Source organism: Coturnix japonica, chromosome 21 (assembly GCF_054131305.1).
Source record: "Coturnix japonica strain WE chromosome 21, WE-NBRP24, whole genome shotgun sequence".
NCBI classification, from domain to species: Eukaryota; Metazoa; Chordata; class Aves; order Galliformes; family Phasianidae; genus Coturnix; species Coturnix japonica.
In genome coordinates, this window is record NC_140683.1 from 5608258 (window position 1) to 5631375 (window position 23118).

At 49.9% G+C, this 23118-nt stretch overlaps 1 long non-coding RNA gene across 4 annotated transcripts; it reads right to left on the reverse strand.

Annotated features, from left to right (window-relative positions):
- Positions 1-852: 852 nt before the first annotated feature.
- LOC146757448 (uncharacterized) lies at positions 853-13918 on the reverse strand. 4 transcript variants are annotated; one of them, XR_014936166.1, is made up of 5 exons: positions 13735-13918; positions 13146-13238; positions 3916-4048; positions 3114-3233; positions 853-2594 (listed from the first exon to the last, which is right to left on the reverse strand). It is a non-coding gene; the product is annotated as an uncharacterized LOC146757448 (long non-coding RNA). The 4 variants fall into 4 exon arrangements; XR_014936164.1 differs by lacking the exons at positions 13146-13238; positions 13735-13918 and adding an exon at positions 11053-12647; XR_014936165.1 differs by lacking the exons at positions 13146-13238; positions 13735-13918 and adding an exon at positions 11053-12647 and having other exon boundaries at positions 3114-3253.
- Positions 13919-23118: the final 9200 nt, after the last annotated feature.

Here is a 23118-nt window from a genome sequence, read left to right on the forward strand (position 1 = left end):
CCCTGAAGAACCACATCACTGAGGTGTCATTTAGGATGGAGTCACCCAATTCTGCAGCAGCTGCTGCAGGAACCCAATCCTGCATTCCTACAGCTGCTGGTGTGTTTTTAGGACCGCAGCACTGAGTCCCCGAGGTTAAGTTGCATGGGAAAGAGAGAAAGTGCCCCTCTCTGCTCTTGTTCTTAAGGTGGTGGGGGTGGTGATGGAAACAGGCGGTGCTGGGGTGGGGATGCAGAGAGGTGTTGGCAGCAATACCTTCAGTACAGAAAACTCTCTGATTTCCCAGGCAAATGCAAGAGCCACAGAAGCTGGAACCACCTTTCCCTAGAGCCTCTCCCCAAGCCCTGCAGGCACAGAGCAAACAGGGTCTGCACAGTGGGGTAGGGGGAAGCAGCCCAGCCCTAGGGCAACTCCCAGCTCCACACCCAGCCCAGGACACAGCAGGGACCCCCAGAAGGGGAACCGCTCCTCCTCACCTCAGGTGCTGATGGAAAGAGATTTGTCACATGAGCCTGTTTGCTTCCAAAATAAATCTTCCTTAAAGGCAGGTAAATCTCAGGCTGGATCTGTTAGATACCCTAATGTGGCATTAAGCTGAAGTTAAGGTTATGTTCCTCCAGGGATGCCAGATGGGATTTGCTTTCCTTGAAGACAGGACACGTATTTCAACTCTAATGGGTTGATGGAGCCCCTTTTATCTTGTAAATATGAATGAGGAAGGGGGAGCTATTAAATAAATGGAGGGGTTTTACCTGAGCCTTTTTCCCTGTCGTCGGTTTGGACTGTGTTAAAGACCTTTGTTTTCTCGGTGGAAAACTCGCTCAATCATTCAGAAAGGAACTAAATGCCTTTTGAGAACATAACCTTTATTTTCCAGATAAATGGCTCACTCAGAGCAATTTGCATGTGGGAAGCTAGCATACAGCGCAGTAAATATATATATATATATATATATAAAACCCAATAGCAATGTAGGTCATGATACAAACATCAACTGCTGCAATGACTTCTCCAGAGCTGGAAAGTTAGGGAGCTCAAGGCAATTCGAAAGGATGGGGAGGTTTGAATAGGGCTGAGCAGAGGGATGGATCCACATCACCTCAATAAGCCTGAACAAGCAAATGACCCCCATCGACCCCACCCTACCACCTTCATCCCCAGGGCTGGGCTTACAGTCCCATCACAGCCGCTCTCTTTCACCACCATTGGTGCCACTATTGGTCCCTGACATCTATCACACAGATCCCAGTGGCACTTGGCCATCACTGCCCATGTGATTCCATGGCACAGGGATAAGCCACCACTGTTGGAGTCTCCAGCAGCAGGATTCCCTACAGCTCTCAGCTCAGTGCCCCCCATAACAACTCCTCACCCCCTGTATAAGCATTTGCTTATATACCCAGAAATAGTCCCAGACCTCCATGGCTCTGCAGAACAGGGGCTGAAGGCCACCACCACCCCCTGCAAGGTGGGAAGGGACCTACAAGGCATTTCTCCCCTCAACACTGCCCTGCTACTGGGGGGGGGCAGAGCTGCAGCCCTGGGAAAGGCGCTGGGAGCCGCCGCCAGCAGCTGCAGCCCGATGCCAACTCCAGCTGCTTGTTAATTATGGTAACATGTTGTCTCATGTACGCACCTCCGCGAAGACGCTGTATTAGCTTGATAAGTATTTAACACTTGGCAGAATGGGGGGGTTTCCATTTAGCATCCAGCAGGGCTGAGCAGCAGGGGGTCAAGGTGGCACAGGCAGGGCACTCGAAGAAGGCAGGTCCTGGCAGTGATGGGGACTGAGCATGGGCTGGGTTAACACTGTTGGCAATAGGGTTGTGTGGGATCCCAGCTTTTATAGCCTCCTGCCACCACGCTGCATGCTCAGAGCTGCCCCTGCACAAAGCCCAGACACTGCTCTGAGCTTAATCCGTCCTGCAAATGGGTATTGTCATCGCCGGTGCCTTTTTTCAGTAGGCTTTTCTTGTTGGCTCTGCATGGCTGGCTGCCGTGTAGCTCCTGTTGTGCTGGTGGCAGGGGAACCACACAAACACGTGTTCAGGTCCAATGTGCTGCTCACGAGACATCTTCATTTGCAGAGCTGCCTGCCTGTGCCAGGCCATGGGAAAACAAGCCAGAAGTACCCAAGGAAATTTCCCTCCCTCATCCAGTTCTGTGCAGTGTTGGAGGTGACCGGACCCTCCTCATCTCTGGGGCTCATCACAGCCCCACAGAGCCAACCTGCCATGCACTCCCCACACCTTACACAGGGCTGTGAACAGTGCAGCAGCACCACCTCCCCTCTTCATTAGCAGGTTGCATCGGCCACTTCCATAGGTCTGAATGCAGATAAATCTTTATTTTTTTCCTGAGTTGAAATCAGTAATTATGAGTCAGTGTTAGCACAGAGCTGGTGAGTCAGGCACAAAAGCATTTTTCCCTCTCACCCTCCAGGTCTAAGGTACATCACTCGCCTGAGCCTCCCGTGTGTGGTCTTCATTCAGGGCTTTCACAAACATCATTAGCAATCCATGAGTGAGTTCAGCAACAACCCACAGCCAACGCTGCCACCTCCTCCTCTTCAACTCCCCAGGGTGGGAAAGCACCTGGGAAACACACAGGTGGCCCCCACCTGCTCTGTGATGGGGATGCAGAGCAGAAGTTTCTCCCTTTACTACAGAGCTCTGCTCACTTTCAGGTTAGCAGCCAATGCCATGGTGAGCATTGGCCCTAAAAGGTGTCCGAGCCCATTGCATCCACAGCCCCTGGCTCTAGGAAAAAGGGCTACAGGCACATTAGTGCCCTTTCCCTTCAGCAGGATGGTACCCAGCAGTCTGGATGTCCCCAGCTCCAGAATCCTGCTTCCTAAATACCATAAGCCTCCATCCCACAGCCAGGGAAGGGCTCTGACCCAGAGATACAGCCCAGCCCAGCAGCCTGGACCCCCAAAATCCCCAGCAGCCCATTCCTCCCTCCCACACCCCAGAGCTCCCCCACACAGACATGCACTCACTTGCTTTTGAGCTCTGGTGGGTTACTAGAGGGGGTGGTTTGCTGATGGGTGGGGATGGTTATGGCTGCACATTGCCTGCCCACTCCCTTTGATGCCCGACTCATCTCCTTACCCCATCTCCGCTCCATACAACTCTATGGAATTTAACTCCATCCTTCCCATTGGTGGCTGCTTCTCCTGAAAGCCAGCCTTGTGCCAGAGGAAGCGCTCAAGCTCTTGGAGATGATGGAAGCTGTAGGGTAATTTATTCACCTAAGCACAAGGAAGAAGCTACTAGGCAGCAGTAACCACATTTAGCCAGTTCCAAGAGGGGCCCTGCTGTTGGGTCAGTCAGAAAATATACATGGGCAGATCTGCTGCTGGCACATGGGCTGCAGAGGCTCCCATGGTAGCTCTTCAGTTCCCAGTTGCCTATGGGAAATATCAGAAAGTAGTATCTACAGAGGTTTTACCCTAAAAATGCTGGGACTGGCCAGTGGTTCCAGCAGCTAACCTTCACACTCTGCCTTGCATGCAGATGCCACTTGGGAGCAAGGATCCTGCCCAACGCCAAGCAAAAGATTACGCGTGCATGGGGGGACTCCATACTTCCATTATTTGGGCTATATCAGAAGTATAAAAAACCCATTGGGATAACGTGAGAAGGAGCTGTCGGCCTCCAGCTCTGCACAGGAGAGATGAGCCCAATTGATGTGCTTGCTTTCTTTCCCTCAAAGCATGCAAAACCCCAACAAAACAGACTTTGTTTACAGCCCGTCCTATAAACCGCTTAGGCAGTCGGAGACGAACTGAAAGCTTAGACACGCCGTAGAGTTACAGCCAGATGTGGTTTCCAAGGGCTGAGTTAGGCACCTCGGAAACTTGAGGTTTATTAATGAAGGTGCCCGCTGAACCGTAACGGGTGCTGTAATTACCTGGCTCTGGGCAGCAGGCAGTGCTGCTGAAGCCAGCCACGCTCCCAGCCGTATGGACACAGCATCTCCTGGAGGTGAGCAGGGAGGTGAAGGTCATTCCCCACGCTGACAGCTCTATGGCTTGGGTGGATGGCTGGGGGGAGATAACAGAGCGCAGGGGTCAGTGCTGATAAGAGATGAAAAGGCTCTGGGGGTGAGGAATAATGGGGTGTGAAGGGTGATGCTCTGCTCCTGGTGACAGTGCTGGGGCTGAGGATGGTCACCCAGGGACTGGAACACAAGGTGGGAGCTGGGCCAGTCCAGACTAATGGTGGTGGTTTCCTTCCCAAGCCCTGCACCACAAGGGCTGTTCCATAGGTTGATAACAATGCCTCAGTCACCATGCATCCCCTGCAAGGAAGAAACAATGGCAGGCAACTGAAGCTGCACATACCCAAATCCTGCAGCAAAGGGAGAAGGGGCCACAGGGTCCTGCAGGGGTGCAGGTGACTGTCCCCACTGCAGTCCACGTGTCCTCTCCCTGTCCCCAGTGCACAGCCCCAAGAGGTGAAACTGTCACCTCGCCAAGGAAGAACTGCCTGGGAGCTTTTCACACCTGGTTTTGTCTCTTGAAGTTTCACACCAGTGAATAACTGTGACCTCAGGAGGGGAGTGCGTTGGCTATATTTCCCAAATATCAGCAAATTGTGTGAGAGAAAGAGATATGCTAAGGGGGCAGGCTGCTCAAACCATTACCATCCTTCTTAGTACCACTTAGCTGAACCGTTAAAAAGATCCAGGGCTCCCAAAGACAATTAAGCTCAAGGGAAGCCATAAATCTCAATAAACATCAGGCCAAGTTTTCTTCACTGCTTGAAACAACAGATATAATTTCATTGGTTACTGAGCTCATGCTCCCAAAGGGATTTCAGATAAAAAGCCACTTATTCAAAACACCAAACCCAGGCTTCTCCTGTCTCTCAGGCTACCAAGGGGTCAGATTTCCCAGCATGGGAACATGCGCCCCGCGGTCTGCAGAGGTGGAGCTCTGACTGCAGCAAACCTCTGCAGATTTATGGTGTCTGCAGCACGGTGCTGTGACCCAGCAGTGGGGTCAGCAGCTGGCACCTGTGCTCAGGTGGCCCTGCTTGGCTGCTGATGGAAACAGCCTGCTGCTTGCAAAGCCTGCTTTGATCTGCACACTTGTTCCCATGGGCTGAGGTCTTGCATGGGCACAACTACAGCCCAGAGGACGTGGTGCATCACCAAGCCAGGTGTAATGCTGGTACCTATAACTTACCAAACCGAGCTGGGTGTCCCAGCTCTCCATGCTGTTCAATGGAAAACTGGACTTTGTCCTCATGCTGGCCACCCAGACTATGGCCAACACCCTTTCTTCATGTTTTCCCATACAGACATCATTGTGTCTGAGGTCTGTGCCAAGGCACACGACTGCCTGCATGCCAGCCTTGCTATTTATTTTTTACCAACAGCTTTTGCATCTGCAGGGCTGGGCCCTCAGCTCTGAAAGCTCTCTGCAAGGTCGCTCCATTCGCCAAGTGCAGCTTCTTTGTGCTTTGATTTAAGTTCTTGCGTGCTTCTTGTATTGATTTCTCTCAGATGTATTTTATGGGGAATAAGCACTCAAACCAGAAGGCCAAGACCTCCCGCCTTGTGCACAGCATGGTAATGGATGAGCTCCTTCTCACGCTCCCTCCCTCCCTCCCCACTTCTCTCACCTTTTATTTAATCTGAATCCAAAAGCACTGGGGTGAAGGATGGCAAACTTGCAGACAAGTGAAGCTTCTCTGCTCTTGATACTCAGCACTGAGCCAAGCAGGGCATGGTGCAGCTGCAAGCAGGAGGGCTCAGGCTGCAGATGGTTTCCCCTTGCAAAGATGCAGGGGAACCACTTCCCAGCACCCCAAGAACCCATGGAAGCATCAGCCTTCTGAAATCCCAAATCCAACCCACTGAAATAGCCATACTGCGATGAAGACAAGGAATTCAAGCATTGTGCAATACAGCTCCATCTCACGTCATGAACAGGGCTGAGGAGCTGGGGTTTGGAAGGCAGCCTTCCCTCTGTACACAGGAGGAAACAAAACATTATTATTGTCTTTCTCAGTGAACTGCAAAGCCTGTTTTTAAATGAAACTTGAGCTCCCCATCTCATCACGTGCTTCCAGGAGCTGGAGCTTTCCGAAGACCAAATTCTTTGAAACTCTGGATAAGACCATTAGAGTTGCTTAATTTCCTTTATGTCCATCTGTTTCAGTTCAGCTCAGTTGCTTCTGTCCCAGACAAGACATTTGGCTCTTCCAAATAAATCTTGTAGCCCATTCGGATTAAAGACTTTCTGATGCAGCCTCTGAATATCATCCCTCTAATTTGCATCTCAAAGAAATTAAGTTAAAACCAAGCGAGAACCATAGACAGAGAGCTCAAAATTGCTGGGGTATGCGATACACTCATAAGGTCCCATACGGATAATGGCACTTTTGTTTTTGATTTATCCTAAACTGCCCCTCTCCTATGGCTGTGGTCACACCAGCACACTCCAAGACTTCCAAAGCAGACAGAGTGAGAATGTAATTGATTGCTTCTGTTCTTGTCCAGAGCTTGAGTTTTGCACCCAAGAAACTGAGAAGGCTGCAGAGAAAGCGTGAGACAGGCTTAGGAAGTGTGGGACAGCAGAGGGTGAATGATGACTAACATTGGAGCTGAGTCAGGTTCAGTGCCATTCTGCTCATCAGCTCCTAATAGGTATTTCACTCATCCTCATAGGCAGCACTGACAGCAGTCTTTGCAGTGCTCTCCTATGGCTGCTCTGTGCCTGGTGCTGGGAACCTTATCATGTTTTAGTGCGGGAGAGCTCAGGTCATGGGATGCCTGGGTGCTATTCCTGGCAGTGACACAGCCCCCTTCCTTCCCAGGCAAACCCTTCCCATATCCCATAGTGCCTGCCTAGGAAACAGCAGTGTAAGATGCTGGAACCCCTAGGTCCCCACTATTACCTCTCTTTCCATAGGGCAGGAAACCAAGTCACAGTGCAGACAGGGGACACAGGTACCAGCCCCACATCAGAAGACACTGGATACAGGCAGCAATGCTGGGCACTAAGACAAAGCAGACACCCACACTGCTAATAGTGACAATAATTAATCATGGGAGAGGAGGGAGCTGCGCTACCCCAGCCTGAACCCTCACCCAGAAAGCCCTCATTTTCCCCTATTCTCTTACCACTGAGCAGCACAGACTCCAGCCAAGCTGACCCAGCACAAACCACCACCCTCCTCCTGCCACCACCACAGCCCCAGAGACATAACAGAGCCATTAAAAGCCAAATTCATTTCCACAGCTGAAACCAACTGCCCATAATACAGTATTTTTTGCAGCTGTGGTTCAGTGTGGCACCTGAGAGCTGTGAGGTTAATGACACGGGGCTGTCAGCAGCCTTAATTATATTCCCATTTTTCCAGCCCCTGATTAGCTTTAGTGCTCATCTGGTGTCAGAAATTTGGTGCCTAAGCTTTGACAAAAGTGTTTCATTATTACTTAATAAATGGGTAAAGAGGGAGTGCGTGTATTTAAGCTCTGCCTCGTTAAAGCTTCTTTTCTTCATTATTTAACCTCACTGAATCTCCCTTCATAGCTGGGAGCCCCGCATTGGGATGGGGGGGGGGAATCAGCCCCATCTCCCCCCAACCTGGCCCCATAACCTCCATGAATGTGCCCTGTTGAGCTGGGAGCCTGCTGTTCCCCCATCAGCTGACGGCCAATTAATAAGGATCATTTATTACTGTTATATCGCCTCTAAAGCAGGCCAGGTGTTTGCATTGAAAAAAAAAAAGAGTGAGATTTAAAAATAATAATAATAAAAGCACAGGCTTTACATCAAAGCCCCAAATGGCTTAAAATCTAAAGCAGAGCTTAGGTTGTTCTCGACATTCAATTTCCTCCACTGCTTGGCACAGTTAATTAATCTGAATATTAATAATAGCTGTGAGAAGGAGCCCGGAATCTTTTGCCTCTTTTCTCCACCACAGACCTCACCACACCTCAAAGGGGTGCCCAATTCCTGAATATTTCCCCTCAAAATCCTTGCAATTCTCAGCCTTTTTCCCTTTGCAGGAAATTCCTGGAGTGAAATAAAGGCAAAAGCATCCTATTGGATGGGCAGCATTTCAGCAGCTGGCTCTGCCCTCGTGGCTGGGTGTGATGTGGGAAATCAGTGCTCCTCTCTCCAGCATGGTGAGTTGGATGCACCCTTCCACCTGAAGCAGACCTTAAAGTCCCTTCTGGGTTCATGGGCTCCTCCAGCAGCATTCCCACTCTTCTGTGAGGTCAGGAGCGCAGTGCTGCCCCATAGGAATGGATTTATGGCCCCGCTGTATGTCAGTCCCTCTGGGCTTGGCCATTTCCATGGCGGCTGCTTGAGATCAAGGCCGCTCTTGATGACGGCATCCTTGACCTGTGATCAAGCTGAAGCCAACGGAAGTTTCCAGCAACATAAGCCACTTAATGTTTAACTTCTGCGGTAGCTTCTGGAGACTGATATGATATTTGCAAAGACAGCTTAACTCAAAGGAGTGGACTGCAAATCATTAGCAGGACTGTTCTCACCCCAGCTCCTCGTTTTTAATTGCTGGGCGAAGCGGGATGAAACATTCCCAACGAGGAGCTGCAACCACATGAAATCTGTCTCATTTGTGGCTTCATTCCAGCAGAGCCACACGTGATAGAAACCAGGCTGATATTAACAGGGCCACATCCTGGGTCCACGGTGGTGGTGGGGATGGAGCCGGGCTCTGAACTCATCTAGAGCCCAAAGATGGATGAGGAACAGTGACTTCTAATTGACAGAAGCACCCCCCAAGCAGGAGGGATGGGATGTTTTCAGCACAGCCTCCACTGCCCTATGCTGTGCAACCCATAGAAGTGACCTCAGCTCCCCATCCATACCGTGGGTCCCCCTGCATGCACTGCTGTGCAGAAGGGTGAGCACAGGGCTTGTGCTGAGCCCTCCTAGCCTAATAACTGTATTAATTAGAGTGCACGGCCCCTTCTTCCCACTGTAAATCTCCATTAGCCATAAACTGGAAGGGCCATAAAAGGGAGTTTACGACAAACTCACAAGGCGATACGTGTTTGAATCCTTGGCTCCGTTGCAGTCGGTAATAAAGCCTTCTTTTATTGGAGCATATACTCTGCCCTCAAGATAACATACAAGGCCCAGGGCTCTTCAAAGAAATGATGCAAAGCCATTTGTTGCACTTCGATTTGCTGCAAAGCCGCACAGAGGTGAGAGAGCAGAGGGATGCAACCAACAGGCTTCAGCACTGCTGGTCTGAGCTCAGCCCTGAACCACTACAGCATGCAGCATGGCGGGGTGAGAGCCTCCATAGTGCTACAGCATAAGCATGGCAGGGGGCAAACTCTAGTAAACAGTAAAAAAAAGATGCTTGAGGTTGATAAAGATACAGACAGAAATCTGCCCTATGAGAAGTCAGTAATCAGAGAGCGATAGGTCAGGGTGGTGCGTTGGAAGGGGGTTAATGGTTAAGCTTCTGTTTTTGTTTGTAGGAGTCTGGGGTAGATAATGCTGTGTATCATCAAAATAGGCACAGACTCATTGAGGAGCACGAGGGCCAGGCCTAAAGGAGATCCATAGGCATCAATGTCCCAGGCAGAGCAGTTAGAAAAAGGACAAAATAAAAGGAAGACAAGGAAAGTTGAATACCTGCAGCTGATGGGGTTACCTGGGCACCAGCCCATCCCATGAACACTGCCCTCCTCCCTGCTTCTCCCAGCAAGGTTTATTAGCTGGAGGATAAACATCAGCACCGCTTTGGGGTGCACCCATCACCCACCCCTGCCCTCCTCCTGGGTGATGCTCCCCTTAAAAAAGGAACCTGAAGTCCTCAGGCGTGCACTTCCCTTCCAAAGGCAACAACACACTCATTAATCCCAGCTCAGTCTGAGGCAGCTGCAGACACCGGTATGAAATCATCGCTTTTATTTAGTTCAGCAGTTAGGTATGATTGTTCTGAACTGCGATTCAACCCTGCTCCCTTCCATCTCCGGCGGTGTTAAAAGTAACAAGTCTATCACCTCTGGAGCCATTTCTCTGTTACTTGCATCTTGCTGGAGCTGCAGAGTTTTGCTGGAGGGCTTCATCTCTCCCAGACAGCCACCTGTCAATTATCCCTCTACCCGACAAATAAAATAAGCAGCTACAGACTGTACACACAATAGCTGTCCCCATGTGTTTGCAGCAGACCTGCTGAAGGAGCTGAGCTGATGTTCCAGCAGCCACATCACAGATCCAGCACTGGGGTCTGGACTTGCCTTTGAGCTGAACCCCCACACACTGCTGCCTTTATGCTGGAGGATATTTCTTTCCATCTGACTGCTAACACAGAAGATTTTTATGGGCTGGACCAGCACTCAATGTCATGTGTGATCAGACCTGGGAGGGACCTGCCCTGATTCCTGGTGGCAGCACCATTCCATGGCTCTAATCCTGACTTAAGATGACGGGTGGGTTTTCATTCATATACATGCACGATCTCCCTTTTGTTCTTTGACATACTGCTTTTTTAACATGGGCACAAGCACTTTCCATACACCAGCTCTACCTTTGTCTTTGCTTTCATCCCAACAACCTGTGATGGATGGAGAGATGATAGATAAATGGGTGGAGCACCATCACTGCAGATCTCACATCCAACAGCCACATCCCCCAAGCCACTGCCTTGACATCCCCCTCCTGAACATCTTCGGGACCTTTCTCAGATCTTTCTGACACATTGCAGCAATCACTAGGGTTCATTTGGGATGTCAGTGGGTCTGAGTGATCCCACAAAGCCTGGACCCCACACCTCCAAATTCCCATAGAATATCCCAAGTTGGAAGGGACCCATAGGAATCTTCAAGTCCAAATCCTATGGGAAGCTCCAAAACCCACCCCACACTACCTGCTGTGCTTGACCTCATCCAAGACAGCTCTCCACGATCCAGATCCTTTCCCAGCTGGGGCTACAAACCAGATACAATTTAGACTTCAAGAACAAAAAACATAGAAGTCTCTTCCAACCTTAGTAACTCTAAGATCCCCATGTCCATCCCTCAACCCACCCCACTGCGCCCACTGACCTCAGTGCCACATCTCCATGGCTCTGGAACATCTCCAGGGACCAGGACTCCACCATTCTCTGGGCACTTCCAAAGCATTACCACCCTTTCAGAGAATAAATTTTTCCAACCTGAGGAGTTGGAAGACTCCACAGGCACTGAAACCCCAGGTCTGGCTTTTTAAAAGATGAATATTCCACAGAGGAATTAGTCATTGTTTTTTATGGCTCTTTTACAGAGACAGAAAAGAAACTGATGCAACAGCAGACGTTCTCCAAGCCATCTGAGCAATACACCTTGCCCCTCTCTGAGACACCCAGCCCACTCCTCCTACTCCTGCAGAGATCCCCACGTGGCCATGGGGCTCTAGGGGAGGTGGGAAGGCCAGAGGGATCAAGCCAAGAGCCTGCAGCCAAGCTTGGGTGAGACTTAGGTCTCTCTCCTGGGCCTTATGCCACTGCTGTGCTGCTCCTGCTACCGAGTGCCTGGCAGTCACAGGGCCATAACAAACATTACTCATCCCCATCCAGCGCTTACCAGCTCCAGCAATCATGCATGACGCATGTGTTTACCACCAGTGGGAGGGTTTTATATATATCTATATGTTTTTACTGCACTAAGTATCCCTGTTTCTGAGGACAGAGGAATTATTACCCACCGCTCTCATGGTATAACAAAGAGCATATGTTGTACCCAGCATAAATTTAGCTTCTCATCTGATGAGCAAGATTTCCCTCCCCCCCCCCCCCCCCACTTCTCTGCCTCTAAACGTACAGATGAGTGCTTACATTCATCCCTAATGGCAGTGGGGAAGGGGAATGCTCAGAGTGAGCAGCGCACGCAAACAAACACATGCACGGAGCTAGAAAAACACCCCGGGTTTCTAAATCTACCCAGCAATCCTGCAGTAATCTGCTCAGTCGTGGTCACAAATATAACTCAGGAACAATAAATAAGCTAACAGGAGTTAAATAAGTTCAGCTCCTTAACCTTTGGACGGATCAATCCCTGTGTTATCTCATTTCTCCCCAGCCCCTCTCCAACCCCCACACCTTGTCCCCTCCCTCTTGGTGCTGTGTTGGTGCCAGGCAGTGGGGCAGACACGTGGGGAGGTGGCAGGGAGTTGGGACAGAGCAGAACAGCCAGTGCTGCAGAGAGATCTATCACTATAACCACTTCCTTTCTGAAAACAGAGTGTATAAACAGCAGCAGGGTCCATTACCTGCTGGCATCCCATGCCTTGCAGGGCTCTCAGTCCCTTCAGAAGGATGCAGCTGGAGGGAAATCCCAAATTAAAAAGGGCCCAGAGGAGCAGTTTGCAAAAGGCCCATCATTCCCACAGACAGCAAAGGATGCTCAGCCCTTGCAGAGGGCTTTGAGCTCCTGTGTTCCCCCTCTCTTCCAGCTGGGAATTGCATCCTCTGGGTGTCCATGGGGTGGGATCTGTGTGTGCCTGCCCTGTGTGTGTGTGTCTGCTCCTCAGCTCTTCCTGCCCCTCGCTGTGACTCATTCTGTGAATGAAAACACACTCATTGGGAAAGTAAGAGCATCTGAACGAAATGCCAGCCAGCAGACACTGCGCTGTGGAAGGAGGTGGGCAGGTAATGTGAACATCTCAGTGCATCCTCACGTCATGAACACCCACCAAAGCAGCAGAGGTTTTCCCTTCAAGCCCCTCAAAAATGGGGCAATTCCAGCATCGTTCCTGCTGCCGTCACACAGCTCTTCCCAAGGGAGCGACGCTGCCATCTCCCTTCTTTGGGACCACAGAGATCGTCTCTGAGCAGGGGAAAAAGAAGCTGCTTTCCAGCCCTCCACCCACAGAAGATGAGTTGGAGGAAATTAACAATGATGCACAACTGAAAAAAAAATTGAATGGTTAGAGGGAGTTCAAAGCTGAGCCAGCCTTGAGACATCTGCACACCACATGCCAGGCTGAGAGAAGGGCTCATAAATCCTTCCAGGTTGGCACTGATGGAAGGGAGCTCAGAGAGCTCAACCCAATTGGGACGGTTCCCAGTGCTTCTGTTCTGAGATGGTTGAAAACTCTGTGGAAAGGCACAAGAGAGGGAAGGAAAGCAGCTCATAGGGAAACATTGAGTCATCTGAGTTACCTTCATTTGGTAAGTGGTTATTGTTCCAGTTACCAGAACGTTGCGTCCATTGAAAAGTGCATTTCGTGATTCAAACACAGATTTCCAGCATGCCTGGAGATGACAAGACAAGCACGATGTGAGTCTTCATACAATACAAAGGCAGCTGTGAATTAACATGGCAGAGAAAAGCAGAGTTAAGAGCCAAGTTTTCTGGTGGAAAGGCCATTCTTCCAATAAAAGTGAAGGAACCAGCACTGGGTGAAAAATGTCAATCCCCTTTAACAGAGATCAATAAGGCGATGGGATCAGTCTGCTCACACCAGCTGCCACTGATCTATTGCTGTTTGCAGAAGGCTTTCATTCTGCTTGTCTTTACAACTTAGCTAATAGGAAAAACTTCACAGTGTTAAAAAGAAAAGCGAGTGAACGACCCAGGAATCAAAGGTGGAAGAGCTCTGCAGCTGAGCAGACTTAGGATGCTGTGTGCTGGAGGTGCCAGCGAGGCAGCAACCCAATAACAAGGCCCCAGGCTGCAGCAAGAGAGGGTTTGCTCCATTGCAACAGTCATAAGCACAAAAAAAAAAAAAAAGGGAAAGAAGCTGCTTACCTTCAAAAGGCCTCATGTAGGCAGGGATCTCTAGCAGGAAGCCCTTACCTTCACTGCCAACCCTTAAATGAGGTCTGGGCAGGGGTGGATCCTGGCTTCAGCCCTTCTGGTCACTCAGTGCATTGCATGCACCTGAGCTCCCCTGGGTTGGCCCTGCCTTCCCACCAGGTGCTCAATCAGTGCTTCAAGCCCTGACTTAGTTTTCCTGCTCCTGCTGCCATGCCTAGGCTTTCTCAGATGCTCTCACTGCAGACGCTGCTTTATCCCAGAAGAAAGTGGGGTTAAATGCAATCTAAAGTCATTACCTGTGCATGCCAGGTGGTCTTTGAGTATGGAAATGGTTGGTGGGTCCAAGTCCAAATGCAAGATGCCTAGAGCTCCCATAAAGGAACAGCGTGGGAAGAGATGGGGACTGCATTCTCACAAATAACCCCCCAGGGACAGCAAATAAACTCTTGGCAGCAGAGCAACCCACAGTGTCCCTGGTTTACAACCCCCTCTGCTCCACCAAGGAAACCCAAACCAACCCAAATCTACTCCCAACACCTGAAGCATCGCCACTTTCTGGTGATGGGAACCAGAAGCACAAAGAATGGTTTGGACTCAGCAGTCAGACGGGCAGAGGAATAGGATGGAGCCCGATCCCCCGAGCGTGCTGCATCCATCTCTCCACAGGAGCCTCCCAGTCTGACACCTCTCATCAGAGCACTCAGCCTGCAGAAGCCCTTCAGCACATAAGGGCTCCCATGGGGATGCTCCAGACCAGACTTTCCTAAAGGGCTCAGCGCACACCTCACTCTCTCTGCTTTTCGGAAACTCTGACACACACAGCTCTCGACGCTGCTGTCTCATATATGTATGGCTGACTCAGATAGATATATGGCTGGCTTAGCATACTTCCCTTTCTTCCTCCCCTCCTCCCCCCACCCCGGAGTTTTGCATGTCTGAGGTTGTTTCGGATAAAAGACACCAAAAATGAAAATGCATTTGGGATGTCTGGGAACCAAGAAGTCAGACTGCAAGAAAACCAGACAGGGTTAGAGCCCCAAATCCCCGTCTCCTGCCAGCAATCTAAACCCTCTGCTGACTGCAGGTTCCAAGGCTCCATTTGCTCCATGGCAGCAGCAGCAGTAGCTATTTCAGAAGTGTATTCCATCAGCAGTAATGGGTCTTTCCTCATAAGCTGTGTTTTCATAGTAAATCTTCGGTCTTACATTGCATTACAGAGTTCAGCTGGCGCTAATCCTTAAAAACAATTCATTTCCAACTGCAAAGTGCAATAAAGAAAGGATAATCACTATTAATATTAGTTATTGTTATTGATTTCAGCTTTAAAGAATTGATTTTCAGTCCCAGCTGCATTTATGAGTCTCTTTGCTGAAGATGCATACACAGAGCCCACCACTGTTTTCAGACCCTTGCCCCAGCTCCCGGCCATGGATGTGATGGGAGGAGGCTGGCTCTGCCCTGGGGATGCTGCTTCAAACCTTCCCAGGTTAGGGATGTTGCCCTTGGGTTTGCAGCCCCAAATAATGAGACCCCTTCCTTTATTCTATTTCACCACAGGGCAATTCTATGACTCAGGGCTCTCATGGAGGGAAGGTGCACAACCCAAAGTGGAATCACTGTGGTTGGAGGGCAGGGAGGGAGAAGGGCTGGGGCAGGGGATGCCAACCTGCACAGGTTCTCTTCCATACATCCATATGTATATGGATGTATATATCTCTTCCATATATCCATACATACAGGAAAGCATGGAGATTCAAAAGAAAAGCATTATCGCTTCCTAACAGCAAGTCCTACAATACCACTGAGCCTTCCAAACCCTTATGGAGCTGTAAATTCAGCTTTAAACTCTGCTCATGAGGATGGCTCTGCCTGGAGCTCCCATTCCACTCGCCTTCACAGCTCCTCTATGAGACAAAACAAAATGGTCTCGGGGCAAAGAACCCCCCATGATGAAGGGGCAGAACCAGGTTGTGCCCCACTGCAGCACTCCCATAGCATCATCTTGGAGCTCACTGCAATGGGTGCCCTAAAGCAGCCGATGTGTGATGGGAGGGTGCCAAGGTGGGAAACGCTGCTGAGAGGAAGAGAGAATTATTTCACTTCCCTCTTTCTAAGGTGAGAAGTGGGTGGCTGTTTTCGAATCAATGTCTTGCTCCAGAAGTCACTGAAGTTTTGATTCAAGGGCATCGAGGCTAAAAACCTCAAAAGCAGAAAGGCTTCGGTTTGTTCATCTGGAGGAATCAGAGCCATTAATGCTGGAAAGGAGTACTAAGATCATCAAGGCCAGCCATCCATGTTGTGTGTCAATGTCAGCAGGCTCACAGTGGAAAAGTTTCCAACACTTTGCTTTGAGAAGCCATTCTGGAAGCTGTATCCATCCCTGCCAACCCGCAGCCAACCCTCCCATTGTTTGGAAATGAGATATTGAAGAAAATCCTCTGTATTCAGCTCTCACATCCTAAAGTCTCCCTCTGAATACTTGGAATATAACCCAGTGGGGATGTAGGAATGGAACTGGGACAAAAAAACACCTCAGCCCAGGCTGAAAAATAATTAAATGAGCACTTAACCACCATCATTATTTTCCACAGCTCCTATGTATATGCTACATTGGGTACAATGGTCTTGGATATCGTTCCGTGCCATTGCTGTGCTATAAATTATTTGAGCAAAGCACGGCAAGGCATCATCATGTAATATATTTTTATAGTGCCATAAAGTAATTATGCGCCAGACAACAAAATCCTACAGAAGTGACATCTTTTATGCTTAAATTATAATCACATTAAAAGTGTCTCTTGCATTAAATGTTTATAGAGCTCACATGATTGCTGCTGGTCGACTTGTGAATGACTGCATGGAGAGAGCAAGGAGCTGCAGTGAAGGGATCACAGAATCACTGCATGGTTTGAGTTGGAAGGGGCCCTTAAAGGTCATCCAGCCCAACTCCCTGCAGTGAACACCAGCTCTGTGAATGCTGGCATTTTTGCTGTGTTTCTGGATGAAGCTCACATTAACGTTGCTATCTCATGGCCTGAGCTCTGCTACCTGGCTGAGCAACCCATCAGTGTCCCATGAGCTGAGGTGTTGATTTCCCCTTTGTTTCCCATGAGGGTGAATTGCCTAGGGGACCACTAGGACTCATCTTGCAATGCAATTTTTCCATTGATCTTGCAGTGTTGCACTACAGAACAGACAATCACACCCTCAGATTTGCTCTTGGAGCCAAGAGCGTCTCTTCCTCAGTAGGGAGAATCCAGAGCTGTGGATATTTGCCTCAAAACTGGATGGGCTGCAGCCCATAGGAAAGGCCCCCATCCCTCCAAATGGCTGCAGAGATTTTTCTTAGCTCGTGTCTAGCTTGAGTTAAAACTGACCAAAAAGACCACATGAGGAGGGGACTACCCCTGTGCCCATTGCTGCTAACAAGGCAATGGGGTGGCTGCTTCATGGGTGCCTCCAAAGAAGTGAAAAGAGCAATGAGGCAGCAAGGGCCCCACGGCCATCCCCTGCCAAAGCACTCCCCTGGGAGCAGAGCTCTGCGGTGAGGCCATGTGGGAGAACCTCCCACCTCCCCAGCACTCACCGAGTGCCACGTGCTTGTGTCTGGCTGTGGGATAATGGCTCGAGTCTGCAAGGAAATGGCTTATGTGGTTTCAGCCCAGCTTTTCCTGGAAAGTGCCCAGCTCCCACCTCCCAGCTCCGCGCTCTTCCTGCGTGACTCACGCGGGCACACGGCGTCCCAAAGGTGGGTGTTTGCCACGCTCTAAAGGAGGTGATATCTTCACATAGAGAGTGGCTTGGGCCAAACAGCAAGAGGAGAAGACGGGGTGAACAGGGGACGTTGGGTCTGCCATCCCAGCTTGGCTTCCTGCCATTGTGGGATCTTTAGAAGTGACTTTGCTCTGCGTGCCTCAGTTTCCCCATCCGGCCGGGAGCAGTGCACGAGGACAGGAGTACAGGATGAGCAACCAACACTGTGCAAACAGTGCCACACACAGGAGCGGTGTGAAGATACACAAAGTGCCCTTCCAAAGCCACTGACACCCGCAAAGCCCACGTGAGAAGTGAGGGCAGTTCAACAAGGCTTTGCAAAGGCTGTGCTCATCTCTGTTCAGCTGCCCCCAGCCTTTCTGTCTGTCTGTTACCAGGAGGAGAAAGCAGGGGTTAAATTCAGCCCTTGGAGAGCTGAAATATTCCAAACATAAGGCGGATGTGGCACTTCCCAGGCTGCATGGAAATCAGAGACACATGCAGCCACAGCCATGGCAGCACATGTGCAGGGTTTATTTGGAGGAATCACATTGCCTGCTTGTTTTTTCTGCTTAAACCCATCCAGCCTGAAGCACTCCGGCTCTAAGTCATGCTGCAGCATGGGGTCTCTCCCATAGAATGGGAGACGTGGAATCTACCTTCAGTTCTTGACCTAAAGGCAGAGCTCTTATGCAATGAGCTCCAGATCCCCACTAGCTCTGGAGTTTTCTCTCCCACTGCATCCTGCCAGGAGCTATGCAACAACAGGAAACTGTTGGAGGGACTGTTCTGCATTAGCTACAATGCAACTACTAGTTGCAGCCTGATGGAGGCTTCCTGCACTCCTTCCCAGGCAGTGAAGATGTGGCCCCAGGCAGAGGTCAGGTCCTATAGCCCTGGGTACTTCATCCATCCCACTGCTCCCACTCATCTTTTGCATCCCCATGATTCCTATCTCTGCACCTTCAGCTCCTGCTGAAGGTTTCTTCTCTGCTCATCACTCCACCCAGCAATGGGACAATCCCTCTGACACCAACCTCAACAGCAGATGGAGGTCCTGGGGAAGGTCCCCACTCTGCCTCACGTCCTTACTGCTGAATTCTTCATTGCTAATGCAGAGCATCACTGCAGGCAGCACGTCTCTGTAGGGCTATCGGCCTGCTCAGATGGTGCCAGGCACTCAGCCTCCAAACCTCCCGCATTACAGCAGCTCTTGAGGCATGCAATAATCTGTCAGGAACTCAACATCTGCCACATCGCCCTGGAAGCATATATTTTTGAGCAGCATTGCTCACACTGAGCTGGCCTCGTGTCACCCAGGAGAGGCTGGGCGCTGTGATATCCATTGCCATCCCACAGACAAAGCCCACAGACAAGCCCCAGGAATCTGGATGCATCCCATCCCCATGCCAGGGCTTGCCCCGCTGGAGGGGCTGCTTCTAAACCCAGACACAGGAGGGCTGGGGAGATAGAGAGGGCTGGGGGAGGTACAGAAACCAAAACAGAAACAGAGCTCAGAAGGAGGGGGGAGATCCTTGTTTTCTATCCAGATGGGGCAGGAATGCTTTGGAGTGTCCCCAACAGCAGCTGGAGCCCAGGGGCTGCCTTCATCCCCAGCACCCACCCGCACTCCCCAGATCCTGGCAGCGCACAGCCTGTGCTTCCCTCCCACTCCAGACAAACCAGCCTTTATCTCCCCACTAAGTGGGCAAGAGGTGCCTCTTCCGACGAAGGCTGCCGCAGGCAGGACTCACAATGGATCTGTGTAGCAGCTATTGAGGAAGCTGTGAGCCTGGGGAGCAGAACAGGTTTGCCTACAGGCTGAGCAAAGACTGAAATCCTCCTTGAAGCAATAATCCATGGATCTGAGTGGAAGAAAACCCCCCCATCCCCTGTAATTTTGATACGGGACAGCCTTACCCACAAACCTTGGAGTTCTACTGTAGGTGACTGAGCTGCTGATACAATGCCATGGGATGCAGCCTCACATCTTCCTATGGCCTCCAAACCACACTTGTGGTGGGGAAAGGACTAACATCTGCTTAATTTGGAGCTGAAAAAGATCACAGTCCTTTAGACAGCTTGGACGCATATTGATTTGACTGTCATGGTCCCAGGCTGTCGTGCCGTGTCAAAACAAGAGGTTTTGATAAGGCTGAAGCAATGAAAATGCTGAATTTTCCCTTCAGGAAAAGATTTCCCAGGACAGTGATCTCCATCCTATCTCAAGAGTGATGCAGAGTGCCCTGCCTCAGCCTTTCACATAGGAGAGGACCATTTTCTTCTCTTTTCCTACCCCTTGCCTTCTTCTGAAACTCTGGATTTAGCCTTTGCCTGGGTTGCCAAGGATCCTTCGTATTACTGTGATTATAACTGAAATGCCCATAGAATCAGGACTCTAGGAACTAAAATCTAAAGATGAGCTATGTCAGTATAATCTATGGAGCAGTATCTCCCACCAAGGGTTCCCATAGACTGGATGGACTCTAAATTGGCCTTAGAGGTCTTTTCCAACTTAAATGATTTAACAGTTCTTTGATTCTGTGATGTCTCAATGGAAACTCAGAACAGCCCATTTCCAGCACCCACCCACCTCCTTCAGCATCAGTCCCAGACTTTGATCCTTCAACCACCAACATCAATATCAATGAAACAAATCCTCTTCCCACCTGCCTGGAATGTCTTTGGTACTGGGATTGCCCCAGGGACAAATCAGAGGATTGGGATATCTGGTTTCTATTTGCAACCCACTCATAAACCAGAATCACTGTGGGACATTGCTCCTGGCATCAGATCCACCCAGGACTTTATGTAGCGTTGTCACTCCCACAAGCAGGTCTGCAGCCCAGCATTCCAGGGCAGCTTCTGATGACCACAAAGGGCTGAGAGATAATTGGCTACAAGCAGTGCCCCAGCATTGCCAAGAGTGATCATCACTGCTGAATCTGCAAAGGCCTCCTCTGCCAGGCTCCTGCCAAGAGCAGCTGGCAATCCCTACCTGTAGGGCAGGGGCCAGTCCCAGCCAGGGATGCTGCAGTGAGGTGCATGCATGGATTGTACCTGGGCTGATCTCCTTCTCCCTGCCCAACTCCTGCCTGGAAATGAGCTGGGTTTGTGCAGACAGAAGCAGCTCAGTTCTCCACTGGCAGCTTTCCCAGTGCAAAGAAAAGGATAAAAAAGGAGAAAAATATTATTTTTAAACAAGTCTGAAAAGAAAGAGCTGTGCAGAGAACAGGTTAAATACATATTCCAGGCTCAGTCCTCCCTCCCACAGAATCAGCAGGATTCCCATCTCAGTGCTGAAGTCAGTGCAGGAGGAGAATTACCCTGCAATGCAAACACGTTGGTTCCAGGGATCTCCTCTTGCTGGTCCAGCCACAGCTCCAAGAGTGCCCAGATGGGAGCTGCCTTTATAACTGGAGACACAGTCAAGGCTGCAGTCCTGCCACCAGCCCCTCTGCATCCCCCAGCCCTATGGGAGCAGGGGACATAGGGTAACCATTCCCATAGCCCCACTGAGCCATCCTAGGTGACCCTCTGCTTGCAAGAAGTCAGCAGCGACACTGGGCTCTTTGCAAAGCATTTGGAGTCCTACAAACTTCCAAGTGTCACTATTAGATACAGACCCACTTGTTGAATATCCAGGTTTGGGTTCAGCTGCTGTTAAACTTTAAGCAATGTACAGAAAACCCACTGGCTCCCCTCAGACCAAAGGACACAACGGAAGCCAAGCATGGGATTAAACCAGGCTTCCAAAGGAGGTGAATGGAGTTCAGCATTCCTGAAGTGGGATATGGGCACCTGCCCGGCCCCCCTCCAAAACCAGTGTGTACAGATAGAACAGCTTCACCTGGCTGGCTGAAGCTCTGGGACAGCCCTGTGCCCAGCTTGGCTCAGAGTCCTGCACAAGACATCAGGTTTTCCATTAAAGGAGCCATTCAGGAAATGATGACTCGGAGCCTCACAGAGGTGGATGCTGTAAACAAGGAGGGGTGTCCAGCAGTGCCAGGAGTTCGGTGCCAGCAGCACGTACTGACAGCAAGTGGATGAGCACAGTGAGAGCATCAGCCCCTCTCTGATGAGCTGTAAGACTCCCTGAGCATCTGAGAACTTGATCTCTATTCTGTTTAAAGCAATCCTCATCTCCAAAATGAGGTTATGGAGAATCCACCAAAAATCCCTCTGCGTTTCCTTAGCATGGAGGAAATGAGTGAGCTCAGCTCAGGCTCCCACAGCAAGCGTGCCCTGCCAGAAATAGTTCTGCTTGGGCCAACAAAGCTGAGCTTCCCAGGCTGGATGGAGAGACCGAGTGCTTTGCTGCTCAATTCCAATGGGAGTGATGCCAGCTGCCAGCACTGAAACCAGCAGCATTGCTTCTGAGCATGGAATCAGCCCTGAGCAGATGAACCCATGGCGCTACCACTCTCTCTGCTCTGGATATGGCACTGAGGATGAATTCACATGGAATTCATGAATTCATCTCTTTGAAGGATGGCTGCTTCTTGCTGAGGTCCATCAGAATGGCTGCTCCCATGTCTCTGGGCAGCCTGGTCTGATGGTTGGCATCCCTGCACATAGCAGGGGGTTGAAACAAGATGATCATTGTGGTCCTTTTCAATCCCGGCCATTCAGTGATTCTATGATTCCTTCTTATTCTATGATTCTATGTCACAAACCCTTTCCCCCTCTGCAATTCCAGCAGCACTGAGATCAAAGCAGATGTTGGCAGCTTGCAAGGCTCTTCTTCCTGAGCTGTGCAAAGTGGTTTTGATTCGCCACGCTGCTTTAGCAGAGAGTGTGAGCAGGGTATGGCTAATGGCAAATTTACCTGATGAATTGGAACCTGCAGAGTAGTACACACCAGCGTGTCAAATGCCTGTTTCAAATGAGTCTGCTATGACTACCTTATATAAAAACAGGGATCTGTGCTTGAAAAGGTGTTCATATCTGCGACGTTCCTACACAAATGAAGGCTGACAGAAGTTGAGGTTTGTGGGTGTTGGTTTCCTACATGCCCAAATCTGCTCACAATGGTTTTTTTTGTTGAACTCATTGAAAACTTTATAGCAAAAAGAAACACCAGAGCGTACCTCCCTGCAGCCAGAAATGTGATTGCATCATATGCAGACATCTCCAGGCTTTCAGCTAATAAGCTCTGGTAGCAGCAGCATTGCTTGAGCAAAGCTAAGAGAGGGCCAGGCTGCAGTCCCCACTTTGCCTCATATACATCAGGGGAAATTCTCCCCACCCTCCCCATGCATTAAAATACTTGTTAGAAAAATATTCGTATTTCCTTTCAAAAGTAAATCTACACATGTGCATCCATTAAAAAATGGAATGGGAATGACTTAAATAAAAGAAAAACCCCAGGAGCTTTAAAGTTGATGTTATTCTAAGGAATGTGTGGATTTCATATTTCTCTCCACTATTTGATGGCATGTCGGAAATTGTAGTGCATAATGGAAGTGTCATTTCTAACAAACATGTCATAACACAATGGGACGTGCCAATCTCTGATGGAATAGCTGGAACTTTAATACTCCTGCAGCTGATGCTTCGAATAACTGAAGGCTCCTACCTTATATTTCAGACCCAAAAGCCTCCTGCCTGCTCTGCAGCCAA